General features: G+C 44.5%; 1 protein-coding gene across 2 annotated transcripts in view; it reads right to left on the bottom strand.

Annotated features, from left to right (window-relative positions):
- Positions 1 to 15,535, bottom strand: part of LOC119164459 (excitatory amino acid transporter) — a 166,260-nt gene that overhangs the window by 110,852 nt on the left and 39,873 nt on the right. The window lies entirely within an intron of this gene.

Here is a 15,535-nt window from a genome sequence, read left to right as displayed (position 1 = left end):
CACCTATAAGCGCAAGTATATCGATGTCTGCAAGGAGCGACCCGTAGCCAAGGTTACTAAGTGGAAAGGACAAGAAGTAGCCAAGTTCCAAAAAAAAAAAAAACTAGTCGGAAAGTAGCCAGCTTGGGCCAAGGACAGTAAAGTAGCCAAATGAAGCCATACATGTGTGAAAACAACCACGATGTTTTCAATTAAATCACAAAATTCAGGACCCTTTCGATGGAAATTGGAATAAGTCCCACAAGAACATTTCAAAAATATAATTTCTGAGAATAAAACATGAAATGCCGACTTTAGCAATATCATTTCGTACATCGCTTACAAGACATTGTTAATTTAGTTCACAGAGAGGGAACAAAAAGCTAGAGCCAAACAGTAGGCAAGTAGCCACTACTTGTCGCTGCCGCCACCAGCATAAAAAAGTAGCCATATTGGAGCAAGGTATACAATACCGGCAACGCTGCCCGCACCAGCTTTACGAAACATTGTCGAACTAAAAGACACTAGTTTCGCATTCCACTACTAAGTTGACATAGAGGCAACAAGAAGCTCGCCGAAAGATAGCCAAGTAGCCAATCCTTGTCTGCTGCCGCCACCAGCCTAAAAAAAGTAGCCATATTGACGCAAGCTGGCCAATACCGGCCACCCTGCCTGAAGCAGCCTTACGAAACCTTGTCGAACGAAAAGTCACTCGTTTCGTATGTCGCTATACCACATTCTGTCACAATCTCACTTTTTTATTCGAGGAAACTACCTTACCAGAGACGACGTTCGGCGATCCGTCACCCACGCACAACCTTCACGCTTGTTTCGTTCTCTGTTCCCTTTTCGACGCAATAAAGCGCGCATTTCCACCGTATTCCTGAATAATGCAGTAGGCCTGCACTTGAAAGCGAAAAGAAGTAGAAACGAATTCGATATTAATCGAAAATGCAACTGCCATACAACGGCGCACGTGGGCGACGCGCATGAAATTCTAATGGACGGCAACGTGCAGCTCCAGTTGGTTTCGTAACCACGCACCAATGTGAAGTCGTGTACGTAGCGTGTTGTACTCGTCTCTTACGCATAAGCCTCGCTTCAGAAAAAAAAAAAAAAACATACCCGCCTACAGCATTATCTGACATTCGGCTCCACTCTATTTTAGAAGTTTACGTTTATGTTCATTCATGAAATGACTTTCCGAGCGCTTCACCGTTATGGAAGCCGGAATTGAAGACACGAACGCGAGTCGGCTTCAGAAACAACAGGAAGCAAAACGAGTCTTACACGGAAACTGGGCACGCTGATGGAGCGAATAAAAGCGTATCGCGGCTCTCAACAATACTGCCGTGTGAAAGAACGTGCTTGATAGTACAATACAGGAATATATAGTGTAGTGTTTTGTGACTGTATACGGCAGCGTGTTCGTACGTTTACAAGGGTGAGGAAGAAGGCTAGTTCAACACCATGTGAGAGCAGCTACGGAGCAATAACAGGCTGTGTTTATCTGCCATTTTGTGTTCTTTTGTGTTTTGTGTTCTTTTCCTGTGCTAATCTGCTCTTCAACGTCTGGTCTTTTTGCTCGAATAGTGGGATGGTTTCGTGCCCTGACTCCCGCTCTTCGAATTAGAGCGATGGCGTCAACCTGTGCGACAGATACCGCCAGCAGCGGGCGGTAACGTCAACGTCTGCTGTTCAACGTCTGTTCTTTTCCCGTGATAATCTGCTGTTCAACGTCTGGTCCTTTGTAGCCGAGGCCATATGGACCTCTACCTCTCCATAGCAAAACAGTTAGAACAGAACAAACAGAACAGTCTGGTCTTTTTTTCGTGGTTGTGCGATGTACTTCACGATTATGCACTTTCTGTTTTACGGTCTCCTTTCTACTGTTAGCTGTTCCGAGCGCGGCGCCTGAAGCTCTGGCATTTCGTCTCCGCTTCTCTTTTTCACCGATCTAATTCACAACGCTGTCGTTCAGCCGTCCCTTCGCAGACTCGGAGAGACGAACCGGCTCTTCAGCGACGGTGGCCTTCGCGGGCAAAGCACGCTATGGCATTCCAAACGTCCAGCCAGCTCGCCTCGTATGTCCCGCACATGGAACCCGCGCGCCGCCGACACGACACGTGAGACTGTGCGAGACGAGAATGCGAGGCAGGAAACGACGACACGGCGGTTCCTCTTCAATGCTCCACAGTCTAAACGTAGGAAGGAGCGTCAAGCACTCGGTCACGTGATTTGCCGGGAGTTAGGCGCCCGGTAGCTTTTAATCGAAGTGCCTTTCATTGGTGCTGACCATCCGGCCCGCCGAAAAGGTTCAAAGACAGAACTCTCCATCAAACGGAAGCACTAAAACGTGCAGCGCACCCTGACGTATTGATCACGTGTTGGGCCAACGTCTTAGGCACTTGAAGGGAAGCTGAAGGGATTTTCGAATTCAATCAAACTTCGTGTTTAGCTTAAGACCAACATTATTGTTGAAGATGTCATAATTTTTTCACGGTTGTAGCAGCAGGTGCTTTATAACAGGCGAAATGAAAGGGTGTCTTGCTCCACCTCCGCGAACGCGCTAAAAGTGTGGGCGTGGAAACATACGTCATCTTCGTTTCCTCTGACCCGGAGCAAGTGTTTTTTTGTTTTTTTTTTTGCTATTTCCAACATGGGCACCTGTGACTACCCCATGACGTCCCCGTTGCGGGAACTGATCGAAGAGGCTACACTTCAGCAGTGCTGCTGTTGCAGGTGACGTGGCATGCCGAAAATGACGTCCCCATGTTCGCTCGGCGACTCAAGAAGTCCATTAGCCACAGCCACTGTTTTTTCACCAAAAAGTGCTACTGGCGTTCACTTTTGAGAACTCTCACATCGCCTTTCTAATTCACCAGTGATCAAACTGTCCTTACACGCTCCTAAGTCATTTTTTTTCTAGAAAGGTGCTTCAGCTTCCCTTTAAAGCACATTGCGCAGCGCTCATCATGTCTATAAGCACATATGGTTGCTTAATAAATATTTAAACAGAATGATTTTCGCCGTGGGACTGACCGTCGTCAGAAAGATTAGCCACAGAACACGTGCAAGAGTGGAAGAATGACACCGAGAGGTGCACGTACAAGCATGGCCCCTTTATACACAGCAGATGTCCTTATCGACACACGTCATTGACATTGTCCCAGAGGTATAGAAGAGAATAGAAAGATGTTATCAACGCCATTTTCTGATGTGCTGTAGTATATTCTCATGGAGTTCAATCCAGCCCCAAGAAGGGGCACGAATCGTTCAGAAGGCAAGCGCATGTGGAGGGATTTCAACCCATGTCCTAGATTGATGATAATGAAATGCGTAAATTCTTTAACAATCTTCTATTCGAAAGTAGTCTGCCTTGCCTTGATGACCATGATGCAGGTTTCATTAGCATTTGAAATTGGGCAGCGACTGAAGCCAAAGAAAACTAATTCTGCCAATTTACGTCTCGATACCATGAAGTGACCATGGGCTATGCCGTAGAGTGTGACTATACCAAATAAATCTCCCCGCATGCGCTTCATATACAAGGTTGCTTCTAATTGTATGTACACGGGCCTCCTTTTTTTAAAATTTGGCCCCGATTAAAATGGGGCAGCCATGGCATGGAATGAAGCCTAAAGTCTCAAAGCTTAAAGCTCATCTTATACGTTAAAAGGCCGCGGCTCGTGTCCAATATTCGCGTGACCTGCTTGTGCAAATTGCGCTTTATTACATGACTTATGAACTATCATTAAAGGAACGCAAAAGAAAAACATTGACTTGGTTTAGATTGAGACACTACAATCTAAGAACTCTAATGTTATAAGCTTTACTTTAATAGGTTCAATATTAGCGGAGAAAATCCAGGCCAGGTTGGAATTTCATTTTTAGATTTAGCGCTACAATCTCCGCGCGTGACGTAAGAAATTTAAAAATGTATTTTTGCATTTTCGCAACACTGGCTCGATCAAATTTTCTCAAACTTCATGTGCTGGATCTATGGTGCCCACAAATTACCATGTACTTTATTTTTTTTTACGAGTAGAAGCTATGTAAGACTCAAGAAACGCCTTGAAAATTTACTATGTCACGGTGTTTGGTGCTGCAATCTCACGGTGGTGTCCCCAACATCATTTCCCTTTCTCGCACTTTCTCGCTTATTAAGCATCATGCCGTGGGAAGAGTGTTGCTTTCGAGAATGTGAAACAGTACTTTTCTAATACGTGAAAAATCTTTAATGTCCTTTAGTGCTCTTTAGTGTCTCTTTGGCAGGCACCTACTTCTCGTGTCTTCTTACTTCATATATATGTGATTCTAAAGAGAAAAGAACAAAAAAGTGAGCCCCGTAACTGTCTGCATCAGAGTGCGACACCTGAACAGTAGCTTACGAGGGACGGGGGTAAGGATGCATTAAAAGGATATGATTTAAGGTATAGAGGAGAAGGAGAGAAAGTGGAGCAGGGACATCTACACTCAAAAGGAAGGAGAAGATAGAAAATATGGACACGGTCGCAGAAGTCCGAGGACGGGGCACCACTCAGAGAGAGCTCTTGTTGGCGTCAGGAGATGGCGTAGGGCGAGCCTGTCGGCCAGAGCTGCGCTGTCGTCGGAGATCGCGGGGGCACAACCAGTCGGCACGAAATCCAGAGAGCGAGTCGTCACAGTCCCTTCTTCATATCGTAGCGCGGTTTTCCTAATCTCCGGTGAAGCCAGTCTGGTTATTTTGACCGTTATGCAATGGATGCCACAGGGTTTGATTGATTGATTGATTGATTGATTGATTGATATGTGGGGTTTAACGTCCCAAAACCACTGACGATTATGAGAGACGCCGTAGTGGAGGGCTCCGGAAATTTCGACCACCTGGGGTTCTTCAACGTGCACCCAAATCTGAGTACACGGGCCTACAACATTTCCGCCTCCATCGGAAATGCAGCCGCCGCAGCCGGGATTTGAACCCGCGACCTGCGGGTCAGCAGCCGAGTACCTTAGCCACTAGACCACCGCGGCGGGGCAGCCACAGGGTTTCCATTGCTTCACATGAGAATGCAACCACTGCTTCACATGAGAATGCACTATATAGGAAGAGCGAAAGTTTTGGGTAGGTGTGGATGCATACTTGAACTGAAGAGCAATAGAGGCGTCAAAATTGTGAGACAGACAGGACGATCGCTATCAGCTGCAGTGAGAACAACTATTTTGCCCTACTAACTTTGAACTGCAAACACGGTTTTTTTTTACACAGTCACTTAAAACCAGCGGATATTGAAGCGAAGGAAGGCATAGTTGATGGAAATTGCACTGTTGCGAGCGTATTGTGGTAATTGTGATGCGAAAAAAGTAATGTGAATGAAAAAACAACTTCCGCCTAACAGGGAGTGGCAACTTGTCTTTTAGTCCACTTTATTTTTTTTTCTGTTCTGTATCACAATTGTTACAATGGACCTTGAAGAGTACAGTTAATCGACGTCTATACCAACGTTACTAGATTATCTAGTAACGTTGGTATATACGTCCCTTGGCTACATTTTCCGCTGCTCTTTATTAGGACTAAGCCAAAGAAAGACAAGAGCCTTCAAAACTTCCCTCATTCAATAACAAATTCCGTCCGTCTCGTTTTTCTATCCAGACAGAGCAAAACTCCGACGCTCACTTTAAACAATTCATGTTGATACTTGCCGCTACTCATGTGGTTTCCTGCATAATATTTGTCTTACAGGCGCTTTACACCATCGCTATGACACACCAGCAACGCCGCACCTCCGCACTAGTCGCTTCGCCAGCCAGATTTCGACAACCGAGCGTAATGAACTTCTTTAGTATACGGTAGTTGTACAGCGCGGTCCCGAGGTCAGCGCACCGAAAAGACGGTATGAAGAAGGGTTTCTTGAAGGGCCAGTTGGTACATGTTACTGATGAGGGGAACAGCGCAAAAACGGCACAGAGAAAGATTGCACACACGACACAGGTGTCGACGAACAACAGTTGTTCGCCAGCGCCTGTGTCGTGTGTTCTATCTTTCTCCATCCCGTTCTTGCACTGTTCCCCTCACACAGAATGAAGATTAAGAAAAAAAAAGAACTAAACCGGATAGGAGAAAAAAAAAACTCCCAAGCATTTCCCCAAGGGTGAACATGGTTAAGTGCGAATACACGGGGTGATGCTATGAGGGGTATTTATTAATTCGCACTATTATATTTATTAATCACACTATGGTGCCTTTATGGTGTAATGGTTCCTGGGAATCGCAATTTGATCACACGGGGGAGTTTACGTTAACTCACTGGCGAATGCCAACGGAGTTTAACTTTACTCCCCCTCACGACCCGCTCTCGACGGGAGACTGAGAGAGAAGGCGGGCGCGCGAGAGAGAGGGGTGCGCGCGCAGCTGCAGCGAGCGAGGAGAGCGGAGGAGCGAGCCAAGGGGGGAGGGAACTATGAGCGTCGCGTCCGTGGCTTATTCGGTAGAGCGTCGCGCTGCGGCTCGCCAAGTCGTCTTTCTTTTAAAGATAGAGAGAAGACTGCGGACGCCGCCGACGGCGGTGGATGGTTTGGGGTCGCTTATAAAGTGTATTCACACTTAATAGCGCGAAGATATTAGGGATACCTTAAAGAAGGTTTGTCGACCACTCTAGCTCAAGCTTTTGTCGGCGCAGTAAGGGATCTCCGTTTTGAGGACACTCGAAATCTCTCCGCAGTCCACCCGTGACCTGTGGTATTGCGCTGATGGTGGTGTGGTGGTTTGAATCAGATCCCAGGTGAGGTTCCCGTTGTGCCGGCCGCAACACGATATATGGTTCCGCAACGAGTAACCAGAGCACCGGCACAGGTGTACGACTACTTTCGTAAGTATAGAATGCGACAGCTGATTGCTTGAAAGCATTCGGTACGTGGCCTGTCAATATTACGTTTCCTTTTCCTTTTTATTTAAATGCACAGCAACTAAAATGGAAACCGGGAACGCCTCACGTAACGGGACATACCTTGTTGCACACCCCCAAATAAGCCCGTCAACGTGTCAAGGGTTTCTGTAAAACATAAACAAGCAAACCGTGAGGCTGCTCTAAGAATATCTTCACCAGGTTGTTGTTCCGAGCCAGTAGGCTTTGAGGGTGCTATTATGTCTTGTTAGCTGTTCATTGTTCATTAGGTTATCTTTGTTATTTTTTTTTCGCTGCAGAACTTATAGACATTGAGTAGCCGAGGTAATATGAACCGCAGCCTCTCCACAGCGACGCAGTTACAACAAAACAGAACAACTTTGAATGATGGCGAACCTGCGCGAAAAAAAAAAACAAAAAAACAAGGACTGGTGTTTTACGTTTACCGGCATGTGTATTTGTGGCGATGTGGTCACGTGCTTCGGCTCTTTCTTGAAGAATGCTTGTGCTTTGATTTTCAAGAAAAAACTAGCAGGCACATAGCGTACGTGTTGTCTTTCTCGTTCCTTCCCCCTGCTGTCGTGTTTTTTTTTCAAGCGCTATTTTGACCTCATTCGTAAGGCTCCTGTAAAGGTCATTCCTTATTAAAACCAACTGCCTCATACTTCAATATCAGGAGATAATCACTCGATTTTGTGAAGAATTTTCACTTTAATACAAAGTATTATGAACAAACGTATTCCTCTTGAACTTTGGGAATCATTTCAAGTCCGTTTAAAGCACTACAAGCAAGAATTTCTGCGTATCAGGACTGTTTTTACTATTTTGCTATGAATGACCCCCCTGTTGACACCCATTTTTACACTTGTATAACTAACCAATAACTTTTGTACTTTGCACGAATAATAAAATGAAAGTGATACTGAACTGAAATTTATGTGACAATGTTCATTCATTTTTTAACATCGAAATAATATTTTGAAAACTCAGTCTTTTTACCTGGCCCACAGTTTTTTTTTCGATGCGAAAAGGATAAATTAGGCATTTGTCTAGTTTCCTGTCGAAAAATAAATACTGTCAGCAAAACTCCCATAAGGGATAACAAAAGTACATGCTATAGCATACTTTGTAAGCGTACAATGCACTTGTATAAAAAACCATTTTCTGCTCAATTCGCTAAAATAGATCGACAAAACATGAGACCATCTATTCACACGCAGTAAAGAAAAAAAAAAATCAGTGAGGCATACCCACCGCTCAAACCATATTTTAACATCGAAATCCCTAAAATCAAAGAGAAATCGCTCAATGAACTAAACCGAAGATCTGCGCAAAAACAAATGTTATTTTTTCAGGCATAGCGGGTGCCTAAAAAGCAGTGAAAGAAAGACAAGAAGGAAAAAAAAAGGGAATCTACAAGCTTAAACAATATGGGTGGTCCTGTTTTTAGAGCCGGCGAATAAATTGGATTAGCCTGAAAGGAGCGATCCTAATTGCAGCAACAAAAACGGTAAACTAATACTTCAAGATTTTTTTTTTAAAGCTTTCGTTTTGTCCGCGTTTCTTGTTAGCGATGCATGCCCGGCGTATAGAGCGGGAACAAAAAAAAATTGACAAAAAAGAAACCTGCCGTAATGAAATATCCGAGCCGACTACATTACGGTCCGACTGTTTTGACAGGGGGATGGCATAATTGTTAAGGCTTGGCAGGAATGGGATATGTTAGGCTTAGACTTAATGACGTTCCCGCTGCGACGGCACATTGTTGCGAGCGGAGATGAAGCGATCGTGAATTCCCGTCGCAGCAGCCGGACTAAAGAAAACGAAATGAAATAAGCACCCCTTGTTAGTTGCAGCGCCAAAGAGACGGTAGCAGAGGCGTGGTATGTGCGCCACTTTCTTTGTTTTCATTGCGTAAATTTGCCCAAAGAGATAAATATATAAAAAACAAAACTATACGTCCAGTGAAAATGGTGTTTTTTCCCCTAAGATCATTTTATACATATAATATAGGTTCGTTTCTCGTGAAGGAACGCTCGCGCTAACGTCGAGCATAACGTGTACGAAGTGTCTGTCACTGCATAACTTACGTATTAAGACACGCGAATTGTCCGTTGGAAGTGATATTTCTTTTTGTGTGCACAAAGGTATGCCATCTATTCACGGCGGCCCTTTACGATAAGAAAGGTTCCACAGCTGAGCTATAAGCCGAATTGTATAATACATAGGTGTCAAAAGCGCAACGCTTTCATGACAGTACAGTTGTTGCCCCGCCGCGGTGGTCTAGTGGCTAAGGTACTCGGCTGCTGACCCGCAGGTCGCGGGTTCGAATCCCGGCTGTGGCGGCTGCATTTCCGATGGAGGCGGAAATGTTGTAGGCCCATGTGCTCAGATTTGGGTGCACGTTAAAGAACCCCAGGTGGTCAAAATTTCCGGAGCCCTCCACTACGGCGTCTCTCATAATCAAATGGTGGTTTTGGGACGTTAAACCCCACATATCTATCAATCAACAGTACAGTTGTTCATACAAGTGACGCAAGCTTATGATTTTTTTTAAACATTGAATTCAGTTGATTCAAATATTACCGAGGCTGGCGGGGACTGAAGGCAGATTATCTGTAAATGCGATTGTAGCACACTTTATGCAACTGCGTATTTGTGAATTAGTACGTTTATTTTGATTCTGTTCATACCTTTTCGCGCCTAGTTTTGGTAACTTCTGCATATATATATATATATATATATATATATATATATATATATATATATATATATATATATATATATATATATATATATATATATATATATATATATATATATAAGAACCGGCAGCCGACAGCTGAGATGAACGGACCAAGATGATGATGCTACGTGACAACGATGAGGAGGCATGAGCAACACATGATAATGATGATAATGTACAGATGAAGAGGGTTGGTATACTAAATGCCCACAATATATATATATATATATATATATATATATATATATATATATATATATATATATATATATATATATATATATATGTGTGTGTGTGTGTGTGTGTGTGTGTGTGTGTGTGTGTGTGTGTGTGTGTGTGTGTGTGTGTGTGTGTGTGTGTGTGTGTGTGTGTGTGTGTGTGTGTGTGTGTGTGTGTGTTTGCAGTTATGTGTTCCATTTTTGGTTAGGTGGGCAGATGAGATTAAGAAGTTTGCGGGTATACATTGGCCGCAGCAAGCACAGGACCAGGTTAACTGGCGGAACATGGGAGAGGCCTTTGTCCTGCAGTGGACGTAGTCAGGCTGATGATGATGATGATGATGATGATGATGATGATGATGATCCATTTTTCGTGCATTGTATTTCACCCTTCCAAAAACCCAGTAATGATGGTTGCAGCATCAATGCAGACGATAAACAAATTGTCACCAAACGCCTCGCTTTTTTCGAGACATCACACACTTGCCAGTCATTATCGTGAATACTGATTGCACAAAGACAGTGAGACGTTCAAAGTAGAGGGGTCGGAAATAACTTGGTCTCATACTTTGACATAAAGCAGAATGTATTATGGCAAAAGAAATACAATAACAAGCTAAACTTACAAATCAACCAATATACGCGTACTCGCCTACACATACCAAGCATACACCTACATACAATTGTGTTCGAACAGCGGTCAATGCGGGCTGAATTGCACAGTAACAAAGGTCAATCAAAAAGAATATTCCTTTGTGTACTGAGGGGCGACGAAAAACAATAGGTGAGTGACATCGCCTATTGGCAATGGGTGACGATGTCCGGGACATCGCCTATTGACTGGCCAGCAAACCGAACAGCACTTGGGAAGCTGTCTTGCAGCAAGGCAGGATTTATTTCCCCGAAAAAATTTTGTCATTCAGTAAAGCCGTGGTTTCTAAACTTTCAATGCGGCACACGTTGAAGGATACGGATTTATAGAATTTAAAGGACAAATATTGTCTGGTTTCCTCATCCACCAACGCAGTGGTTGCCATTCCGGCGCGATTGCTACGATTGCCTTTGCGCGCTGACTGAGCACAGTTCGATTACCCCGTGCGTATACAGTACAACATCCCGCATTCCGCTCGCAAGAATAACGTATACGTTTACATCTGTGCGCTGCAGAAGTATACGTGCCGTAACGCTGCTGTCCAAAAGCGTCATGCGTTCGGCATCTTCAACGTATACGTACGGTATCGGTAGAAGTCTGTACATTCCATCCTTGGTCCAGGTATCTCGACCCGAATCACGTCCGTTGGGTCTTTATTTCCTTTTGCTCTTTGCACGCCTCCTCGGTCATAAAGCATTCCAGGGCATTTACGAACCTTCCAGTGGCGCGTCTGACCACACTACGCGCTGCGATACGAGAAGCAAATACAAAGAAAAAAAGAAAGTCGCAGCCGACGGCTCCCATAAAGATTCTCCCGCTAATAGTCCGTCGGTTCTGGAGGCGTTCCAGAAAAGAAGCAGCTATGCGTTTCTCGCTCACCAGGCGCAGGCGTTCGCAAGGACATTACGTGGAGACGCCAAATCCCTTAAGGCTAGGTGTACAAAACAAAAGCTGCCTCGAAAGAGAAGAGAGAGGATTTGGGTGGGGGGGGGGGAGGGAATGGGTCACGGAGCCACTGGTCTCTTCCTCTGCTCCGAAATCGATCCACGCTAGAAGCCTTCTAACGTGAAGCCTGTTTGTTTCTTCTTCGTGATGCCGTGTGTTGTTTGGGTATGTTAACTTCGCACAAGCGCTCCTTTTGCCACGTGCTTCTATTATGCAATTTGCTACGGTGCATGGCTGTTTGAAAACAGTATCAAGGATGAGGAAAGTGAAGGTACTATATGATATTATCTACAACAAGATGGCTGTAGACGTATCGAAAAGTTACCTGAAAGAGACTTCAGTTAGAATCACTTTACAGGAAAAAACAAAGCACTATTGCGTTTTATAAGAGCCATGTCTGCGAACAAAAAGTGAATTGCAACAGAATCGAAAGTTGGGCTAGTTGGATATGCATGATATAACTATCAGTTAAAGCACACGAAAAAACAACAGACATAAAGAGAGGACAAGCGCTTGTCCTCTCTTCATGTCTGTTGTTTTTTCGTGCGCTTTAACTGATAGTTATACCAAACAAAAAGTGAGCCTAGAACAGTTCACACAAGCCTTAGCCTTCGGCAGTAGTGTGAACCAGACGACGCGAGACTATCGCAGGCGAGGGGATTGCGCGATTCTGCAGTGCCTGTGTCAGCGCGGCATCCTATTTGCTCATCAAAAAGAATATTGCGTAACTCAGCGAAAGCACCTGTGAGCGTTCTGCGACAACGGCGGATAGATTATGGCTCTTTCGGGCTTTTTCTTCCATGTATATAAACTTTGTCTCGTTGCAACAAACTTTCATTCGAAAGTCAGAGCTGTGTTGACGCCCACTTTTTCTTGGGCGTGTTTTATTCGCGTTGCGGTCATAATCACTAAAGTCGGCAAGGTTTAGCCGGTTTTTCGTCTGCTGGCAGGTTTCCGTATCAGCGTATTTTATACTGTACGGCAACTTTTACATACATGTAATTACACACAGCGAATTTTTTTGTCACGTCTATGTTGCACACTATAGTTAAACCTGAAAGTTTTTAGATCAATTTTTTTTTGTGGCATGAATATCTTTCAGCATCAGACATACTAAAGAACTCTTCATCATAAGGTAGCATATGAGTGAACGCGTTTGGCAGATCCAAAACTGCACACCTTTCCTCGTGCTTTGAATAACGCAGGGCTGCACGGGGATTCTAAGTGAACCGTGTTAATAAGCCGCGATTCCACAGTACTACAGCGACCATTTTTGTTGCCATTGCATGCTTGGTGGAAATGAAGATACGCGGGGGCGAATTATTCGTGGTGATGCTTCCGGACAGTTTTCGCTTTACTAAATCGCGACTAATTCGATGTGCTTACCGCGAACTTATTGACAACTACTTGAATAAGTGAACTAGTAACCGCAATCTGGGTGAATCGGCAAATTTCGGCAGATCGACCTAATAAGTTCAGAAAACCTTGCCAGCACCAAACGAAGAACCACATTTAATAAATATTGTACTATTTCTGAAACAAACGCGTGCGGAAATTTCACCGCAAAACCGAGAATGATTACGTTGTAGTCGGTCGAAAGAATTAACTCCTTGAGTTGAGATGCCTTAAAGCGAGAGTTTAGGAGGTTTTTTATGGTGTCTCCCCTCTTGTGTTGCAAACAGGCGAGGCTGGGCCGCGTTCTTCTGCGGAAAGCTCTTGCGACAAGAGCGCAACCCATGGTTGCAATTGCATGCTCAGTGAGTTTTACGTTTCGACATCAGCTGTTATGTCTGCCAGGGCCGGAAATATTATCGTCAGCTTGCTCTGGCAGGCTACACGTGCTGCCCAAAACTTTCCTTCCCAACCCGTTCTGTTATCTCTCTCTCCCTTTCTCTGCCTAAGCTGAATGTGCGGTCACTGCCACATTACAAATGTGCAGCTGCAAACTTAGGAACTACGGCAGTTGGCGCCGGCACTGTGTAGTAAAATTAACATTTGTTTCAACCAAGGTGCTTAAGCAGCTGAAGTCTGTAATGATAAACGAAAGCAGGAAAACACGTTTTTGAATAGAAGACAATATAGGGTGCATCTCATGCGCCTATAGGCTGTGAAAGGTAGTTCGTAATGTCAATTTCAGTGCACTGTATGTCGTATGAGAAGCAACTTGCGAGCAAAAGTGAGGTTGATTGAGTAAAGACCAGATGCACATGTATACGTGGCGCTGCTCGCGGAGGTCGTCAGCAGCAAATACACGCGATTTGGAGTCGTGCGTTGGAATGAAAGCTTCGCGCGACCGAAGGCCACCAGAACTTGGTTTTACCGAAGTTGTAAAGCTCGTTTGTACAAAAATGCCGGATTAGAGCTTTCCTTCAGGTACACCAAAAGTGGGAAATGTTACGTTACGAAGATAAAGCGGCGCTTTCATTACTTTTGTAGTACTTAGAACATACGTCATTTCTATATAAATAAGCCAAATTTAATGTACGCACCACTACAGGCATTGATTTTTATTTTTTTACGGGAGGGATTCAAAGCGCCCATTGCCTAAGATTTTCTGGAATTGTTTGCCATTCAAGTTGTGAGATAGGAGGAGGAATAAAATTCTGTCAAAATCAGATATTTAGTTGGCTGGGCCTAAGCTTCCCACGTGGAAACGTCCAAGCGTTGCCTCTTCACTGTGTTGCGATCGAAATCACGAGATAGCAGGAAAATGTTTGCTGACCCTTATTTAAAATTGCTGCCTCAGTAATATTGGACTCACGTGACGAACAACCTGAAACCTTGCGCGGATTCGCCACAATTCAAACATTCATTGACATGCCTAACCACATAACTCACGGTCAATGTATCGCCATATCAAATAGAGAAAGATGCTTTAATGCAGTCCTTATATTTCGCTTTTCCGCTTCCTTACGCTCCTAGTTTAGTAGCGTAGCCAGAGGGTAGCCCACCGAGACCGTGCCTCTCCCCTCTACCAAAATATTTTTATCTGGTCATGGCATAATCATCATCATCAGTCTTACCTCGCCCCCTACAGGGTAAAAGCCTCCGCCAATCAACCAAGTTCTCTGCTTTCTGCTGCTACGTTATACCTGCAAATTTCTTTATCTGATCTACGCACCTAATTTTCAGTCTTCCTTTCATGCGTTTACCTACTCCTGGAATATATTAAGTTGCTCTTAATGACCAGCCGTTATCCTTCCTACAGACCACGTGCCCTGCCCATGTACATGGCATACAGAGCACAAAATAACGCTTCACCACATCTGCCTGCCCAACCCACTTCTGATCAAGGTTGTGCCCCCACCTCCCCCCTCTGGAAAAAAAAAACTTCTGCGTACGTTCCTGTACTAGATGTTCTCCAAAGCGAGAACAAGGGTGCTCTTGTATTGAGGAGCATGACTTAGAAAAAAAAAAGCGGGAACAATTCGAGAGATGAAAGCTGCTGCCAAACTTCTCTAGAATGCGAGGAGACTTTTGCCTCCTTATCGTCAAAAGGTGCGCTCGCTGTGAAGGCTGGATACTTGCGCAACAACCAACACATGCAGCGCGAAAAAGCAATGGGAGCGATCGAGAAAACCGAAAGTGTACTTTGATCGTCGTGGTACCCGAAAACCTTTGACATCTTTACACAGTCATCTTCGCGTTGACGCAGACACTCTTCTTGTACGCCCTGTCGTCTGTAGTGCTTACCGAGATAAAAGAGGACGCGATAAACATTCGGTCAATTCTGCAGGAATCAGTAGTTAGAGAATCGTTCTAAAAAAGACGACATGATAGCCCGGACTGCGTGAGACGATGCCAATCGTTCACATCATCAATATTCGCGTTCTTATTCGCACGTGCAGATTGGTGCTTCACTTCGAAGCGGTCGCAACATTTCTTACCCTGCTCTCACAGCCATAAAGAGTGCTTGAGAAGCGCGACCGGGTCTGTGAAACTAGAGCGTGAAAATATATGAACTACTCACTCGGGAGACCTATGCAGTACGCGTTTAACACGTAAGTTAGCAATGAAGACATCAAAACAAAATGAATGGACACTTCTTGTCGGCGGCGCAAGCATTCAGACAAGTGGACTTGTCCTCTTCAAGAAACGTATTTCGCGTGAC

The sequence above is a fragment of the Rhipicephalus microplus genome, chromosome 8 (genome assembly GCF_043290135.1).
Source record: "Rhipicephalus microplus isolate Deutch F79 chromosome 8, USDA_Rmic, whole genome shotgun sequence".
In the NCBI taxonomy this organism is placed as follows: domain Eukaryota; kingdom Metazoa; phylum Arthropoda; class Arachnida; order Ixodida; family Ixodidae; genus Rhipicephalus; species Rhipicephalus microplus.
Note: the sequence above shows the minus strand (reverse complement) of the source record. Positions and strands in the feature narration are given on the sequence as shown.